Source organism: Sus scrofa, chromosome 1, assembly GCF_000003025.6.
Source record: "Sus scrofa isolate TJ Tabasco breed Duroc chromosome 1, Sscrofa11.1, whole genome shotgun sequence".
In the NCBI taxonomy this organism is placed as follows: Eukaryota; Metazoa; Chordata; class Mammalia; order Artiodactyla; family Suidae; genus Sus; species Sus scrofa.
Genome location: NC_010443.5, coordinates 264,254,484 through 264,271,186, shown reverse-complemented (window position 1 = coordinate 264,271,186; position 16,703 = coordinate 264,254,484). Strand labels below are relative to the sequence as shown.

General features: G+C 54.4%; 1 long non-coding RNA gene across 7 annotated transcripts in view; it reads left to right on the top strand.

The window, feature by feature from the left end:
• Window positions 1–16,703, top strand: part of LOC102165127 — a 35,327-nt gene that overhangs the window by 6,352 nt on the left and 12,272 nt on the right. For 6 of the 7 annotated variants that reach the window (XR_002339006.1, XR_002339005.1, XR_001306623.2 and 3 more), the window contains one exon: window positions 2,434–2,565. This is a non-coding gene — a long non-coding RNA (uncharacterized LOC102165127). Of the gene's footprint in view, window positions 1–2,433; window positions 2,566–6,512; window positions 8,172–16,703 lie in introns of those variants that run through there. The other variant, XR_301479.3, reaches the window with a different exon arrangement.

The following is a 16,703-nucleotide window of genomic DNA, read 5'->3' as shown; positions in this document are numbered from 1 at the left end:
TCAGTGCACACCTGTACTCACACCACTCACACACACACACACCACTCACGCATCAACACACAGACTCCTGTTCATTTCCAGACACACACAGCCCTGTGGCCCATAGGCCGCCACTCTGGGCTAAACAGCCCTATCCGCTTGCTCACATGCAGGCTGTGCCGACCTCAAGGTCAGCTTGGAGGGTCCAGAGACCCTGCCAGGCCTCTGCAGGGGCCTGGGAATCTGAGATGGACAAAGCACCGCCCCCTGTGGGAGGCCAAGGACCATGCCCTTCGGAGGAGCCAGGCTGGGTTCATAGCAAAAGGCTGGGAGGATCAGGGGGCTCCATGGCCCCCAGCCCCAGCTCTGCCGCACCCCCCTCACCCCTTGGGAGTGCTGAGTGGGTGCCTTCCAGTGTATCTTCTGGGGTGGGACAGAGTAAAGACAGGAGGAGAGAGTCCACCCACTACCTACCTTCAGGGACTTTCCTCCTCTCCCCATCTGATATTTAAGAAGGCAAAACCAAGACAGAGCCTCTGCCCCCGGAGTGCTGTCCAGAGCACCGTTGCATTACAGCTGTGACAATGGCCGTGAGGCCTCAGAGAGACCTGAGTTCCCTCTGGGGTTGTGGGACACGGAGCAAGTCACATCTTTCTCTGAGCCTCAGATCCCTCATCTGAGAAATAGGGACCACGATCTCCCTGACCCCCTGTTGGATTTGTTATTAGAATCAAATTCGGAGTTCCTGTCGTGGCGCAGCAGAAACAAATCTGAGTAGGAACCATGAGGTTGCAGGTTTGATCCCTGGCCTTGCTCAGTGGGTTAAGGATCCAGTGTGGCCAGGAGCTGTGGTGTAGGTCACAGACACGGTTTGGATCTGATGTTGCTGTGGCTGTGGTGTAGGCGGCAGCTGTAGCTCCACTTCAACCCCTAGCCTGGGAGCCTCCATATGCCACAGGTGCAGCCCTAAGAAGCAAAAAAAAAAAAAAAAAAAAAAAAATCAAATTCAATAGTAGACATTTATTAGACACCAGCTGTGTGCCAAGTCCGCGACATGGGAATATGGATAAGTGTGCAGGCCCTGGAGTCAGTGAGGCCTGGCTGGGTTCAGATCCCTGCTGTGCCAGGACAACTGTGTGAGCTTGAGCAGGTGTCTTAACCTCTCTGAGCTTCTACTTTCTCATCTCTAACATAAGTATAATAATACTTATTTTAATGCCCACTTTATGTGAGTGCTGTGGGATATTGCATGTAAAGTTTTTGGCGCAAGACCTGCCACAAAGCAGATGCTTAATTAAGCTGGTTCCCATTATTGTGTATAAGCTTTCCCTTATTCATTCACCTGCTAGCACCTACTATGAGCCAGACATGATTTGAAGCACTCTCCAAATTCTGACTCATTTAATCCTCCTAACTACTCTATTGTCCCTGTTTACACCTGGGGAAACTGAGGCACAGAGAGGTCAAGCCACTTATTCAAGGTCATACAAGAAGGAGCCAGAACTGGAATTGGAACCCAGGTCTGTTGGCCTCTGTAAATCCATCTACAGGCACTTTCCTCTTATATTTCAAAGTCCTCCTCCCCTCTCCCCAGCAGCCCCTTTTAAATAAATCATCCAGTAACAGTTTCTAATTCCCAGACTTGGTTGCAAATGAATTATTCACATTGTAAGGCCTGCAAACCGCTGGCTGGGCCTCATTACCCAAGAAGGACTGCCTGCCCGCAAGATGCCACTCCCTCCCCTGGGCACGGGTCCTGGGGGCCTAGCCAGAGGCAGCCAGAGTTGGCGGACACCAGCTCTTGCACCAAGAACTGGGCGGAGCACTCTCCTTATTCCATTCCCAGCCTTTGCTTTCTAATAAGCTCACAGCCTGGTGTTGTCAAGAGAACATAAGCTCTGGACTCAGCCAGTCCTGGGTTCCAGGCCTGGCTCTGCCCTGAGCAGCTGTGTGACTTCAGGCAGGTGGCCTACCCTCTCTGAGCCTCTGGTGGAGGCCGACTGGCTAGTCTCACATCCCATTTTCTCTTCTTCCTCCATTTGTGAGTTGAGGCCTGTGCTGCCCAGCCAGGCCCTGTGCTGAAAGCTGGGGACAAAGAGCCTGTGCTGTGGGGTTGTCCAGTCCCTGCGCGTCATTCTTCTACTCCTAGTATTTGGCTGAGACCCTGGTCTGAGCCAGGGCCCTGGGGCTGGTTGTGGGGGACCATGGGGGCTCCAGAGTCCCCCTTCAGAGCCAGTTACCCACTCAGCTGCTGGGAACATTGGCTGCAGATGGTTCACTGGGCTCTGCCTCCTGCCCGGGCAGCTGGGGCCCAGTGCCTGACTCACTGGCCTCCACTGGGACAATTCGGAAGGATCGTCACAGCTCCAGGGAACCCCGCAGGGGCCTCTGTGGCAGCCTGGTGGCCAGTCAGCTTCTCCTTCTGCTCAGTGCTGCCTTCCTCTTTCCTTCCAGGTGTGTCTGCAGAAGGCTCGCCCCAGTAAACCCGCATGCAGTCCTCCAGTGCAGAGTCGCTTTCCAGGAACCCATCTAAGGTTCTAGTCACAGACAGAGCCCAGTCTCAACACTGAGTGAGACCCAAGGCAGGTGAGCAGTACCCAGTACTACTTGTGGGCTGAGCCTATGTTGTGCCCTGGTCCCCACTCTGACCCCTGTCCTAGACGGAGCCCTGATGTGGCCACAGGCTGAGCCCAGCCTCTAACCATTGACTGATCCCCAATGCTGCTCCCGGATTCAGCCCTGAGTCCATGGAAATCAGAGCACCACATAGAACAGAACTAAGGGGGGGAGGGTAATATGTCGGAGATGGATGGGTGGATGGGTTGGGGGGCTGGCCGAGACTGAAGCAGGACTGAGTAAACCCCACTGGGGGAGGCTGGCTGACAACCCCATCGGCCACAATGGCAGAGTCACAGAATCTCACTTCCCAGAGAGGTAGCTTCAAAAACCCCTAAACGGGGTCTCTTTATGGAACACAAATGTGAACCAGGAACAATAAGAATAAGCCTCATGGCTGCCATTTCTCAAGCAGGCAGTGTCCTGGGCACCACACAATCATACATCCTCAGAGCCAGCCCATGGGGTCCTATTATCACCCATTTGATGGGTGAGGAAGCTGAGGCTCAGTGCCTCAGCCATGACGGAGCCAGCGTTCAAACCCTGGGCCACTCTGTGCTTCTGCAGGGTCTAGGCTCAAGCAGAGGCTGGCCTCCCAAAGAAGGGCCTCCAAGGAGCTTCCAGAGCCCGTGGGACACTAAACTAGCTCTTCACCGAGTCCCTGAGCCACCCAGGGCAGCGGGGAAGTGGCCAGCCGTGAGTCTGTGTAACTGCAGCCAGCCCCACCTTCAGGCCAGCGCTCAGGGCCCTCCAGTTCGAGTGCTGACTCCCAAACCCAGCTCCTTGAGGTAGGCGCTGTGGGTGCTGGCAGGGCCCAGGTAGGAAGCAGGCCCGGGAGGGGACACCACTTGCCCAGGCTTGCAGAGCTGGGATTCACCTCCAGAATTCCTGACACTTAGTCTCCCATCCTCTGTTCATCTGTATGGGAAGAAAAATGTTTGCATCTCCTAAATTCACAGTCTGAACCCTAACCCCCCCACAAGGGTATTTAGAGGCAAGGCCTTTGGGAGGTGATGAGATGCTGAGAGTGGAGCCCTCAAGAAAGGGATTAGTGCCCTCATCAGAGAGGCTCCAGAGAGATCCCTGGCCCCTTCCACCATGTGCAGTTATAGCAAAACAAAAACAAAACAACCAAAAAATGACTGACCCAGGAAATGGCCTCTCACCAGGCACTGAATCTGCCAGGACCTTGATCTCAGACTTCCAGCCTCCAGAACTGTGAGAAAAAGTTATTTGTATATAAGCCACCCAGTCCATGGTGCTTTGTTTTAGCAGCTCAAAAACTTAGCAAAAGTTATTTGTATATAAGCCACCCAGTCCATGGTGCTTTGTTTTAGCAGCTCATATGGACTAAGACAGCCACTTTCCCAACTGCTCCACACTGTTGATTCTTCCACCCACCCATCCATCCATCCATGCATGCATCCATCCATCCATCTGTGCATCCATGCATCCATCCATCTATCCATGCATCCATCCATCCACCCATCATCCATGCATGCATGCATGCATGCACTCTCCCACCCATCCCTGCATGCATGTATGCATCCATCCATCATCCATCTATGCATGCATGCATGCATCCATCTATCCATGCATCCATCCACAGCTGTGCAGTGAGCATCCTCTATGTAACCAGGTCTGGGGTGGATGTGGGGTCAATGTGGGCAGAGCCTATCCTGTGTGCATGTACAAGCTGGCAAAGGAGCCACATATTAAACAGACACACCCACAAAAACCAAATGCATCACCACTGTGCTGAGTGCTAGGAAGTAGCAGCCCCAGATGTTGCGAGTGGGTATAACAAGGACTGTCTCTCTTGGGAGTGTTCTCGGGCAGGAAATCTGCTGAAACAGCCCTGTGGGCTTGGCCTCAGGAGACAGAAGCTTCCAGAAAAGCATGAATAATACTGCACACCCTGTTAGCTGGGGCCTGAAGCCTCCAAAAACTGTATCAGAGCTTTAGGAGACAGGAGACATTATCGGGGGGGGGGGACCAGCGTGAGCACCCGCATGGAGGTGGGAAACAGGAGGCGGAGCTGGGTCAGTGGAACAAGGAGAGGAAACGGAGGTGAACTGGGTCTCAGCCCTCGGGGATTTCACAGCACCCTGGGGAGCCTCGGTTCTGCCCAGACACCAGTAACTGTAGTTGTGGCCCTTGTTGAATGCAGACTCTGTGCCTGAGGAGGGTGAGGCGTGATCTCATTTCCTTTTCACTAGATCCACGAAGCTTGCCGGGTCCCATTTTACAGACGGAAAAACTGAGGTCAGGAGGGGTTCAGTCTGTCACCAAGAGCACAGAGATAGCAAGTAAAGGATCAGGATACAACCCCAGCCAGTGCTCATAACCCACCCCTTTTGTGCCCAGGAGACGGTGCGAGGAAGTCCAGTCACAGGAGGGCAGGGCCCAGGCTGGCATCTCCTATGGTCTCACCTGTCTCTCCCCGCAACAGAGCTTCTTTACTTTACGCTGTCACTGCTGACACGAGGCGTGGGATTGGTGCTCAGAAAATACTGTGAATGAATAATCTTCCTAAGAGCAGACCCTTGCGAAGTGCCACCACACGCTCAGTTCTGAGCTCACCACAGGCCTGAGAGGCAGGTGCTCGGATGACCCCCGTTTCACAGATGGGGAAACTGAGACACAGCTGGTACGTGGTGAAGCTGTAAACACAGGCAGCAAGTAAACACATAAATTACAAACTAATTGATGGATAAGTGAGCGTGAGTTACGCTACGTGAATGAAGGGGAGAAAAGGTGAGGCTTTGAAGGAAGGATGGAGGCAGCAAAGGGAAGGGTCGGTCTTGCGAATTGGAGCCGAGGTGGAGGCCGTGGCCACTGTTCCACCTCCAGCTTCCAGGAAAAGGCCCCTTGCCCCTCCTCTCAAGGAGGCTTGAGTTCTTTCCAGGCTGTTCATTGCCCGGCAGCTTTGCCCTCAGGCACCCCTGCCCTGCCCGCTTCAGTCAGCCAGGGCTGGAGTGGGGCTTGGCAGGAGGGGTCCCGGGCTGGGGGGCTGGGGGAGGAAGCTCAGAAGCAGAGCCATGAGCCTGGGTGGGGCTCCAAGAGGGGAGAAGAGTCCCGAAGGGCTGTTTGGACCGACCTTTATTCTGAGGGCACCTGCCTGGTGCAGGGCCATTAGAGATGCCCACAACTGCTCATGGCAGTGACCCTGAGGCCTTGAGTTGGAGTCCTGCTTGGAGGAGGTCTTAGATGACTCACTTTCTTTCCTGAATCCAGTTCCCGCAGAATGGGGACACGGGGCCCACGCCCCAGGGGGCTGGTGTAAGGATCAGACTGGACAGCGGGCAGGCTTTGTACTGGGAGGGTGGGTGCGGAGTGTTTTCAAACAAAGAGTGTGTAAACTGCCTCTAGAGGAGAAAGAGTATTGGGGCAAAGAGCTCCTGTCCTAGAAAGGCTGGGCTGCCCTGCGGGGGAGCCAGGAGGGCTCCTTGAAGAGGCAGAGGGGGCTGAAGGACTTCTCAACCCAGTGTGGTGCTTGGGGGGCGGAGAGACTTCCTTTGGGCCGTGGGGGCGGGGACAGTCAGTGCAAAGGCCCAGAGGCGAGACTGGAGCCCCTTCAGTAATGACTACTGTTCACTCGCATTTGCATGTAATCCTCAGAGCAGCTCCAGGGGGCTGCAAGTACTGCTCCCATTTCACAGGACAGGCAACTTTGCCCCAGAAAGGGCCCAAGAAGAGTTCCTGCCATGGTGCAGCAGAAATGAATCCAATTAGGAGCCGTGAGGTTGTGGGTTCGATCCCTGACCTCGCTCAATGAGTTAAGGATCCAGCGTTGCCGTGAGCTGTGGTGTAGGCCGCAGATGTGGCTCGGATCTGGCATTGTTGTGGCTGTGATGTAGGCTGGCAGCTATAGCTCTGATTAGACCCCTAGCCTGGGAACCTCCATATGCCTCGGGTGCAGCCCTAAAAGGACAAAAAAAAAAAAAAAATGGACCTGGACTTCTCCAGGTGGCACAGCTGGTGAATGACAGCTAGGCCCAGCGTGCCTTTGCGCTGTGCATGTCCAGTGGCTCAGATGAGAGGAGAGAAGAGGGCAAGGGAGAGGAATGCAGTGGGGGCCCCAGGGCCTCCTCCACAGGGAGGGGGCTGGACTCTGTGCCCAGGGTGCTGAGGAGCCATTGATGGTTTCTGAGCTGGAGAGAAATGACCCAGGCTGGGTCCTCAGGTGCCTGGGGCTTGTCTGGGCCATCTGTCTCCACCTCCTCCACCTGCCACCCTCTGCGTCCATCCACCCCCACCGCTTCTCAACCACACTGAGAAACCATGTGTGACGGAGGAGAATGTAAAAATATATATGCAACCGAAAAACAACAACGAGCTGACAGAACACAGCTATAAATACCCTGACGGGTTTGGAAACATGCCTCCGATCCTGCTTCCTGCTGCCTGAGCTCGGGGGGAGCACGGTGTTTGACAGGTGGGGTGGGAACTCAAGGAAGGGGACGGGAAAGGGGACAGCCATGTGTGGACCTTCTTTGTGCCAAGCGCTTTATAAGCGCACGTCTCTGAGTCTTAAAACCCAGAGAATCAGCACTGTCACCCCTGTTCACAGATTAGAAAACCGAAGCACAGAAAGGTAGGTCATCTGGCCAAAGTCACACAGCAGTGGACTTTGGGAGGCAGCAGAGCTGGGATTCCAGTAAGTCCTTCGAAGGCCCAACTCTCCAAAGAAGAGACGGCGGCTGCAGGCTCCACCTCCCTCCATCCCTGCCCAGGGCCAGAGAAAGCTTCAGGCTTCCAGGAACTCCCCTGCTTACACACCTTCCATGGCTCCCCAGTACCCTCCAGATAAAGACCAAATTTAAGGCCATCAAGGCCCCTGTGATCCAGCTCCGCCCATTCCCAGAGCCCACCTCCTGCCACTGCCCTGGGTTTCTGAGCCACAGCCAGGCCACGCTGACCTGCCCTCAGGGTCTCTTCAGGGCCGGTGCTCTAGCCTCTGCACCTACTGTTCCCTGTAGTTTCATCTACCTGCAGCAGGGCCTCAGCTCAAGTGCCACCTCCTCCTGACCCCCTCCCCTGCTCAGATCCCCCTGGGCTTTCCCTGCAGGGCCTCGCGCTCCACTGTAATCACGTGGGTCATTATGGGAGACTTGCCACAGCTGATGAGGGCAGGGTCAAATGGGCCACAGCTGGTGAGGGCAGGGCCAGGACCCGGTGCAGGCGGTGTGGCCCCCACGGACTGAGCAGCCAGGAGGGCCTGTGGCAGGGGAAGTAGGTTCCTGTCGTGTAGATGCCCCTCTCTGATGAGCAGGAGGTCTTGGGGTGATGACAACGCAGTGAGAACTGGCCTTGAGCTGCTGGAGAGTCTGGAGGTGGTGGCAGGAAATGGGACCAGAAGGGGCGCCAGCCTCAGGCTCTGGGAGGAAAAGGAAAGCAGATGAAGGAGGAAGACCATGTAAGGGAGTCCTGGGGCCGCCGCAAGGGGTACTGGGGACCAGCTGAGAAGGACGGGAAGTGAGTCTGCCCCGGCCCTGGACCCTCACCGTGTCCCGGATCAGCTTTCCACAAGCCGTCTGAGCCTGTTTGCACCTCTCGCCAGGGTGAGCACAGAGGTAACGCTGCCATGGGGTGGTTTGTTCACGTTCAGACTTTCCCCGTAGACCAGTGCTGCCCAGTATGGGTAATATGAGCGTCTTATGTAATTTTTAATTTTAATTTTCTAGTAGCTGCTTAAAAAAAGCAGCAGCTGAAGTCAATTTAAATGTTTTATTTAACCCATTCTACTCCAAAAACCACTTTTACATGTACTCATTACCGAGGGTTTTTTTTAAACTTTTTTTCCACACTAAGTTTCAACATCCAGCATGTCCTTTACACTTAAGGTTTGGACGAGCTGCATTTAAGTGCTTAATAGCTACGTGTGGCTATTGCATCGAACAGCTCAGCTCTAGACTGTAAACTCCACAAGAGTCCGGACCATGACTGTACTCACCTTTGTTATCTGTGAGGTCTGGCATGTAATGGAGACTCAGGGAATGTTTGTTGAATGACTGTCTGACTGACTGGCTGAATGAATGAATGAATCAATGTCTGAGGCCTTGTTAGATCAAAAGCCAATTTCCCTCAGGGGCCATGGAGGAATCTAGAAATAAGTTCCAGTCCCACCTCCGTGTCTAGTGCTCAAGGTGACCTTAAGTGGGTCCCTCACCTCTCGAGCCTCAGTTTCTGCATCCAAGCAATGGGTTGGACTGTGCGATTTTTTTCCCCCCCCAGGCTCTCCATAGAGTTTCTCAAGGGGAGCCCACTTGCCCCTTTGCAACTCCCTTCCCTGAGCCAGGCCTTCCCTGAGTCAGGCAGAGAAGGTCCCTGCTCCCTCCATGCCCTCACCCTGACCTCCCTCCTCCTGTGTGTGAGAAAGGCCATCTCAAGACAGGCCTCCAGGTGACCATCTGTGCAGAGCAGAGCTGAGCCCTAGAGGGGGAAACCAAGGCAGAGCTCCTGCCACACAGTGGCCACATAGGGAGCAAGGTCAAGGTGGGCGCTCAGGCGTGAACCACCCCCCAGCTGCCACTGTGGCTGCTGTGACTCACATCTCTTCAGACCTGAGAAGAGACCCAGGCAGGCTTATCCCCTTGATTCTGCAGGGAAGGAAAAGGGAAGACAAGACATGTGTCGAGACACAGTGAGCAGCGCAGAGCTGGGCCTTTGTTTCTCTCATCTGAAAAATGGGCGCAAAACCTGCCTTCATCTCATGAAACATCAGTGCCTCAAATCCAGGCTCTGCTACTTAACAGCCTTGTGATCTTGGGCCAGACCTCACGGCTCCTCTGATAAGAATACCAGCCTCACAGGGCTGCCGAGCCAATGAAAGGCCTTAACATACATAAAGCGCTCAGACAAGGGCCGGGCGCGTGCTAAGAGCCACACGCGGGATAGATTCTGTTGTTAACCTTCGCCGTGGGGTTTTTCTGCAGTTCCAATGAGGCCAGGGGTGACCAGGGTTTGCAAACCATAAAAGTCTCTCAGGAGAGGCAAGCATTTCTGGGCTGCAAAGGACAGTGCAAAACTGTAAAACACGTTGTGACTTGCAAAGCGTTTTGTAAATGTTACCGCATTAAGGAGGCTATTGTGGATTAGCTTTTTATAATCCGAAAAGCACTTCAGAATCATAAAGCACTTTAGAGGCCGTGGAGCTCTTTGTAAGGGCTTTCTAGACTGTTGAGTGCTGTGAAGTCCGAGACAGTGGCCTTTCAAAGACATGGGCAAGAAGCAGGGTGGGAGTGGGTAGGGAGAGCAAGCAGAGCCAGAGGATAAAAACGGCAGCCGTCGCCCTCTGGGCCGTCACCGCCCATGCCAGCCGGTGCAGAGAAATTCCAGCATATCTGCAGATTCCTGCCATTCTGTTCAGAGGCCAGGGAGGCCTCCGTGCGTTGCTGACTCAGCCAAACGGGGTGAGTTCTGCAGGAATTGGCCTCATCTTCCTTGCCTTCATGCTTTGTCTTTTTCCTTTTTCTACCACAGAGCCAGCGAGGCGAGTGTACCCTTTAAAGATGTCCCCATGGGTGACTGGGGAGGTGGGGGGGCTCCGGGGCTGCCTGTGACCTTGCTCGGAGGCCCAGCTGTGGGCCTGGGCTGGAGGGCCTGTTGCCCCATTGCTGGCAGAGCAGCGGGGCTTCAAGGGCTGGGGAGGGGTTCAAGCTGCTTCCTTCCAGCCTGCTTTGCAGAGCCAAGGCCTGGGCTGTGAAGTTCCTGGGTTCCCATCCCAGCCACTTTTCCATCCGTGACCTTGGGCAAGCCCTCCCACTTCTCCAAGCCAGAGGACCTCGGCGGGAATGCTGGCTAATACTCCCCTTTGTGCGTGGTCCCCTGGTGGCCTGGTGTGATGCGGTTTTGTCCCTTCTTTTATCTGCAGGCCTTCTCATACAAGAGAAGAAGAAGGGGAGACAGCTTCTACAGGCTAGGGTGATGGGCATGGGTTTTCAAATCAAATTTCAGTTCAAATCCTGGCCCTGCAGCAGAGCAGCTGTGTGTCCTTAGGGATGTCACGGCACCTCTCTGAGCCTCCATTTCCTCGTCTATAGTGATAGTTGCTACCTCATAAAAAATTGGTGAGGATTCAGAGACGTGTGTGGCATGCAGTGCGCAAAAATCCAGGACATGAGACCTGCTCAATCCACAGGGACTCTGATGTCCCTCTCCAAATTATTCTGTGCTCTGTAACGCCACACAGCTGTCCTTCCCATGCCTCCTCACACTTGCAATTACTTGGTAAAAGCCTGCCTTCCCAAGTTACCCCGAGGGCAGCTGGGCCCTCTGGATCCAGCCGGAGGCTCCCATTCAGGGGCTTTCTGCAGAGAAACCCTTTTTTCCCAGCTCTTTCTCCTTCTAGTCCTTGGGCTGCATGGTTGTGACCTCAAAGTGAAACCCAGCTCCTCTCTGAGCCCCTCACACAAACCATGCATGAGCAATGCACCCCTCGCTCTAGATTTCATAGATGAAGGAGGGTCTGCCCTGCAGCCATGCAGGCCAGTTGAATGGAGGCTCCTGGAACCCCTGCCCAGCTCCAGCCACCCTGCCCCTGAGCTCAACCCAGGCTCTCTCCCTACTGCTCAACCTTCTTCTCTTCCTATCCTTCCTTTTCAGAAGTAAGACATTAACAGTGCCCATTTGCCTCCTGCAGTAGAATTCATTTTTCTGAACAAAGCCAGAAAATTCCCAGGAGTTGTGATGCAAGTTTCTCTGGTTGCATGCACCAGTGCATAGGTTCCTTCAGGGCCAGGACTGTGCCCCTCGGTCCCTGCTGCATCCCCAGCACTCAGCCTGGCGTTTGGCCCTGTAAACATGTGCTAAGTGAATAAACTAGTGGGATGGGCTGCTGAGCAGGGGAGAAGTGAAGCTGCCTGTGTGCTTGTCCAGTGCCTGTCTCTCTCGGAGGCCAGTTCAGTGACAAGGGGACTCACTCATGTAGGAAGAGGCTGAAGGGACGTTGTCCACTCCAGCACATCCTTGCTGGGTCAGGGCCATGTGAGTGTTAGTTAGCACGTGGGGTCTTTTTCTAGGGTCTCATGCGTCCCCATTAGTGATTCCGTCTTCCAAGGGGCACTAGGGAGTGACAAAGAAACAGGGCCACGGTCCCAGGCCAGCCGTACATCGGAATTCCCTGGAAAGCTTTTTTATTGGTGGTGGGGGTAGGGGTGGGGGTAGGGAAGTGTTATGACGGCAGCATGCAGAAGTTCCTGGGCCAGGAATCAAACCCGCGCCATAGCAGTCACCTGAGCTACTGCAGTGACAACGCCAGATCCTGAATCCACTGCACTGCAAGTGAACTGCTCTTCTTGAGTTTCTGATTCAGGTGATCCATATGGGGCCCAATGATTGATTTCTTTAAAATCCTAGTTGGTTCAAATATACACCACTGAGACAGAGAGGGGGTGAATTTTAGAAGCAAATGGTCTATGAATGTCGTGGGGTTTCCACATGGATCAGGCAGGCTGGAGGCTGGTGTCCAGGGGGAGGGCCTGGGAGGAAGGCACGTGGGCTTTGGAGTCAATGGAGGCCTGGGTTCAGATCCCCAGTTCTACCCCGTTCCAGCCCTGTGGCCTCGGGCAAGTCACTTCACCCATCTAAGCTCCTCCGTTATTTTATTTTTTTTGTCTTTTTGCCATTTCTAGGGCCACTCCCTCGACACATGGAGGTTCCCAGTCTAGGGGTCTAATCGGAGCTCTAGCCACTGGCCTACACCAGAGCAACAGCAACGCAGGATCCGAGCTGTGTCTGCAGCCTACACCACAGCTCACGGCAATACCAGATCCTTAACCCACTGAGCAAGGCCAGGGATTGAACCCGCAACTTCATGGTTCCTAGTCGGATTCATTAATCACTGAGCCACGACGGGAACTCCTAAGCTTCTCCATTAATTGGCAATCAGCATTCCTGCTGCTCAGGCTGTTGGGATCAATCAGTAAGAGAATGTCATCTCTAATTACTTGGCATGAGGGGGCCCGGCTTGGAGCCAGAGCGCCATGAAGTGTGGTTCTCTTGGATTCCTGAACGAGCTCTGGGGCACGAGGGGAGGACAAGGTGGCCCCAAGACTGGCCTAAGTACCTGATGGAGGAGCACTGGTCTGGGAGAAAGGATGTGTGGCCTGTCCTAGTTCTGGCCCATCATGCTGTGTGCCTTTGGCCAAATCACTCAACCTCTCTGAGCCTCAGTTTCCTCATCTGTAAATAGAGATCCAGGGATCTGTACATCTCATCGCAACTCTATTCAGTGACCCTGGGCTGGTAATTGGCCAGAGTGGGAGTATTTACACCAGAGAAATCAGCAAACATTACAAATCAGGACTCCATGGCCCCACCCCCACCAGTCAGTTTACCAGCACATCAGTGGGACTCAGATAACCCTAATTCACAGTTGTTGGGAGACTCTGCAAGCTAGTGCCCATTGAGCCCTTAGCGCAGCACCTGGGCACTAATACATGCTCATTAAACACTGAACATTTATCACCCATCCCTTTGTCTGTGGCCTGGTCTAAGATGATTTCATCTGTCATCCCATAGAGCTTTAACAAGCCTAGGAAATTGCTACAGGAGGAAATTCAGGCTCTGACAGGGTTGCTGACTTTAAATGCAATTCAATTTTGCAGGCCTACTAGGTGCTAAGTTTATACTTATATATCCATCTCATTTCAGCCTCACAACCCCCTTTTTCTCATTACAGTTGAGGAAACAAAGGCCCAGAATGGGCAAGTGACCTGCCCAAGGTAACACAGGGAGCCCAAGTGTCCTCCCCCCGCCCCAGTTGCAGCCCCTTCTGGACCAGGGCAAGCCGTGCTGTATGATCTCTCTGGCTCTTTCCAGCTCTGACATCCTCAGTATTTAAATCAGCACATGAATATTTCACAAGCATCCCCGGTGCAAATAACCCCCTGCCTGGTTATGTCAGGCTGCGGCCCCAGTTGCTAGGCCGAGGCGCTCCCGCTCTCCACGAGACGGGCAATTCTGAGAGGCCTCCCAGCAGCAGCCAAGGAATCGATAGCCTTTAAATAAGTAATTAGGGGAGCCGAAGACGTCGGCACATCCAGGAGTGAGCAGGGGAACATAAATTCATGACTCCCAGGCTCACTGGGCAAGGGCCTGGTTCTGTTTCTCGGTCAAGAAATGTGACAGCGCCTGGGGGCAATGATGGTGGAGGAAGTGCAGGGAAGAATAAGACGAAAACAACACGAGCTGGCATTTATCAAGCACTTCCTAGGTGTCGGGCTTGGTCTCATTAATGCTAGTAACCACGTTCTAAAAACTTCGAGGTTCAGAGAGGGTGAGCCAGTTACCCGGGGCCACACAGCTAGGAAGTGGCAGAGGTCACAGGCCTTGCCTGACTTCAAAGCAGGATGTCTCAACCTAGCTGCTATTGACATTTGGGGCTGGTTAATTTGTGGGGGGTGGGGGGTGGGGGGTTGCTGTCCTGGGCGTTATAAGATGCTTAGCAGCCCCGGCTTCTACCCTCTAGGTGTCAGTGGCACACCCTCCCCACTTGTGACAACCCCAAATATGTCCAGGCCTTGTCAAAAGTCCCCTGGGAGGCAAAATTGCCCCCAGCAGGGAGCCAGTGTTGTAGAGTCTGTTTTCACTTTCCTGTCCTCTGTTTCTGGTGGCTTTTAGGATAAGGATCAAAATCTTCTCCCAACCTAGAGAGGTAAATCTGGAGCTGAAGCTGGCTCCGGTACAATGTCAGCTTGTTTATTCACTGGTTGTGTGACCTGAGACACACACCCTCTCTGTGCTCAGTTTCCCTAGCTGTAAAACGCCCCACCCCCAACCCCCAGCCCCCAAATAAGGTCATCATGAGGTTTACAGACGTTCGTACCACATGCAAAGCATGCAGAGCAGTGTGGGCCGTGGTTAGCATCCAGGGGCCTTTGTGACTAAGTCCCAACCCGAGGCTACAGCCTCACGGGTGTTACGCTCCCCAAGAAAGGGGTGAAGGGCCATCGCAGGTGCCCGGGAAGCAATCATCTGCCGTTTTTCCCGTCCTCCTGCACCACCATCACCCCCCACCACCACCAGCCCCGCAGAAGTCGCAGAAAACAGCCAACAAGGGTGGCCGCTGAGTCCCACGGGGATCACAAGGTTATAAGAACAAAGGCTGCCACTTCCTCTCTCCCTGCGGTGCTGCCTGTGTGTGGACACCATCTGATGAGAATGTAATTCCTTTTATGATCCAGGAAGGTATAAAAACGCATATAAACAACCACATGTCATCACTGGAGTTGGCCATCACATTTTTATTGGTCTACAGCGTGTGTTTTTGTTAGCCTGACGTCTGTTAGAAACCAGGTTCTGAAACACTGTCCTCGTTTGGGTGCTGGAGACAAATAGTATCCAGAAGCCATTCCCAGGCCTGGTCTCAGGGAAACAGTCCCCAGAGCAGGAGGGTGTGTGTGTGTGTGGTGTGTGTGTGTGTGTGTGTGTGTGTGTGTGTGTGTGTGTGTGTGTGTGTGTGTGTGTGTGTGTGTGTGTGTGTGTGCATGTGCGTGCACGCTTGCTCCTCCCTGGAGGTTCCCTGGTCCAGGCTCAGTGGAGGAATCGGAGGCCCAGGGCAGGGCAGTGCTCTGTCCAGGATCATGGGACTGCTTGGTTTAGCACCATTTTCTGAGCATGTCAGGGAGCCCCAGCTGCTGCCGGAGCCAGCCCCCCAGTCTCGGGGGTGCCACGGAGCTGTCCTTCTAGCTTGTGTGGCAGAGAGCATGGTGGATGATGGGTGGATGGGCCTCCCTGCTTCGTGTGGCTCCACCCTCCCCTAAAGCCTCAGAATCTTCTGCTTCCAGCTGAATGGGGGAAGGATCCGGAGGCTCGCAAGGTTTTATGGATTTTTATGGAGATGTTTGGGTAGGGCCTGGAAGTGGCTCAGCCACATCTGTCCACATCCCTCAGCGGATCACTAGGTCAGGGTCGATACCAAACTGCAAGGGAGGCTAGGAAATGTAGCCCAGCTGGGTGCCTGCGAGGAAGACAAGGCAGACTGGTCTCAGTGCCCAGCCCCGAGCTGGAAGCTGCCTGGGCAGAGATGCTGAGATGGAGATGCAGGCCCATCAGTTTGAGGTTCCCAATAAGGGCTGGTCTAGCACATTATCAATCGCTAGAAGCCCATGACTCCTCTCTAGAGAGACCTCACCCCAGGATAAGCCTAAGCCTCCCGGGGTCCTTGCTACCTCGTGCCAAGTGGTGTCAGCCACCCTTGTTTCTAAAGGGTTGCAGAGAAGTGGGGAGGCTGGGTTCATTTCCTGAAAGGCCCTATTCTCTGCCTCAGGCCAGCAGAATTTCCTTTCAGGGGGAGGCAGGGGCCTCTCTCCCCAGGGTTACCTGTCACCTCACACCCCCACAGGGCTGGGCTCTCAACAAAACAGCCTGGAGGGAGGACCAGCACCTCAGTTCACACACACACACACACACACACCACACACACCACTCACGCATACACACAAATGCGCCCATGCACACACACATCTCAGAACCAGCTATAGCCGACATCTGCGCTTTGGTTAACCAGTATCTGTTTGGGGGATCCCAAGGTCTGTTTGGAGGACCCCCCTCCCACCACAGACACAGACTGCAGCACGTATTCTGCACCCCCACCAACTAGAATGTGGACATGGGGCCTAAAGTGTGGCCAACTGGACACGCCCTCCTGGGACTTCCACTCCATAGGGTGACACAGAGGCCTGGCATCCATCAGACCTTTAAAGGGCGCTGCAGCTGAAGGGCACCTCTCCAGCTGCCAGCAGGGGCCATGGTGACCAGCTGGCAGGTGGCGGGCTCTGGCGTGGCACCTTGGCTGGGCCTTCACGCTCGGGTTCCCGTCAAGCCTGTTTCTCCAGTCCCCTGTCAACTGCCTGCGCCACCTGAAGCTCTCCCAGACACCTCTTTCAGGTGAGCCCCGCCTCCTGCAGCCTTGGCCTTGCACCTGCTCACCCACCCCCTCCCGCCAAGGATTTCCTTGGCTGCCGGCTTCAGCCGGGCTGTCCCAGACCCCAGGCAAGTCTGACAGCTTCCACCCTCCAGGGAAAGGCCAGGGTTCCCACCTCTTTCCTCCAGGGGATTCTGCAGCAAATTTCAAATTAAGTTGCGTTTTCACACTCCTGCAG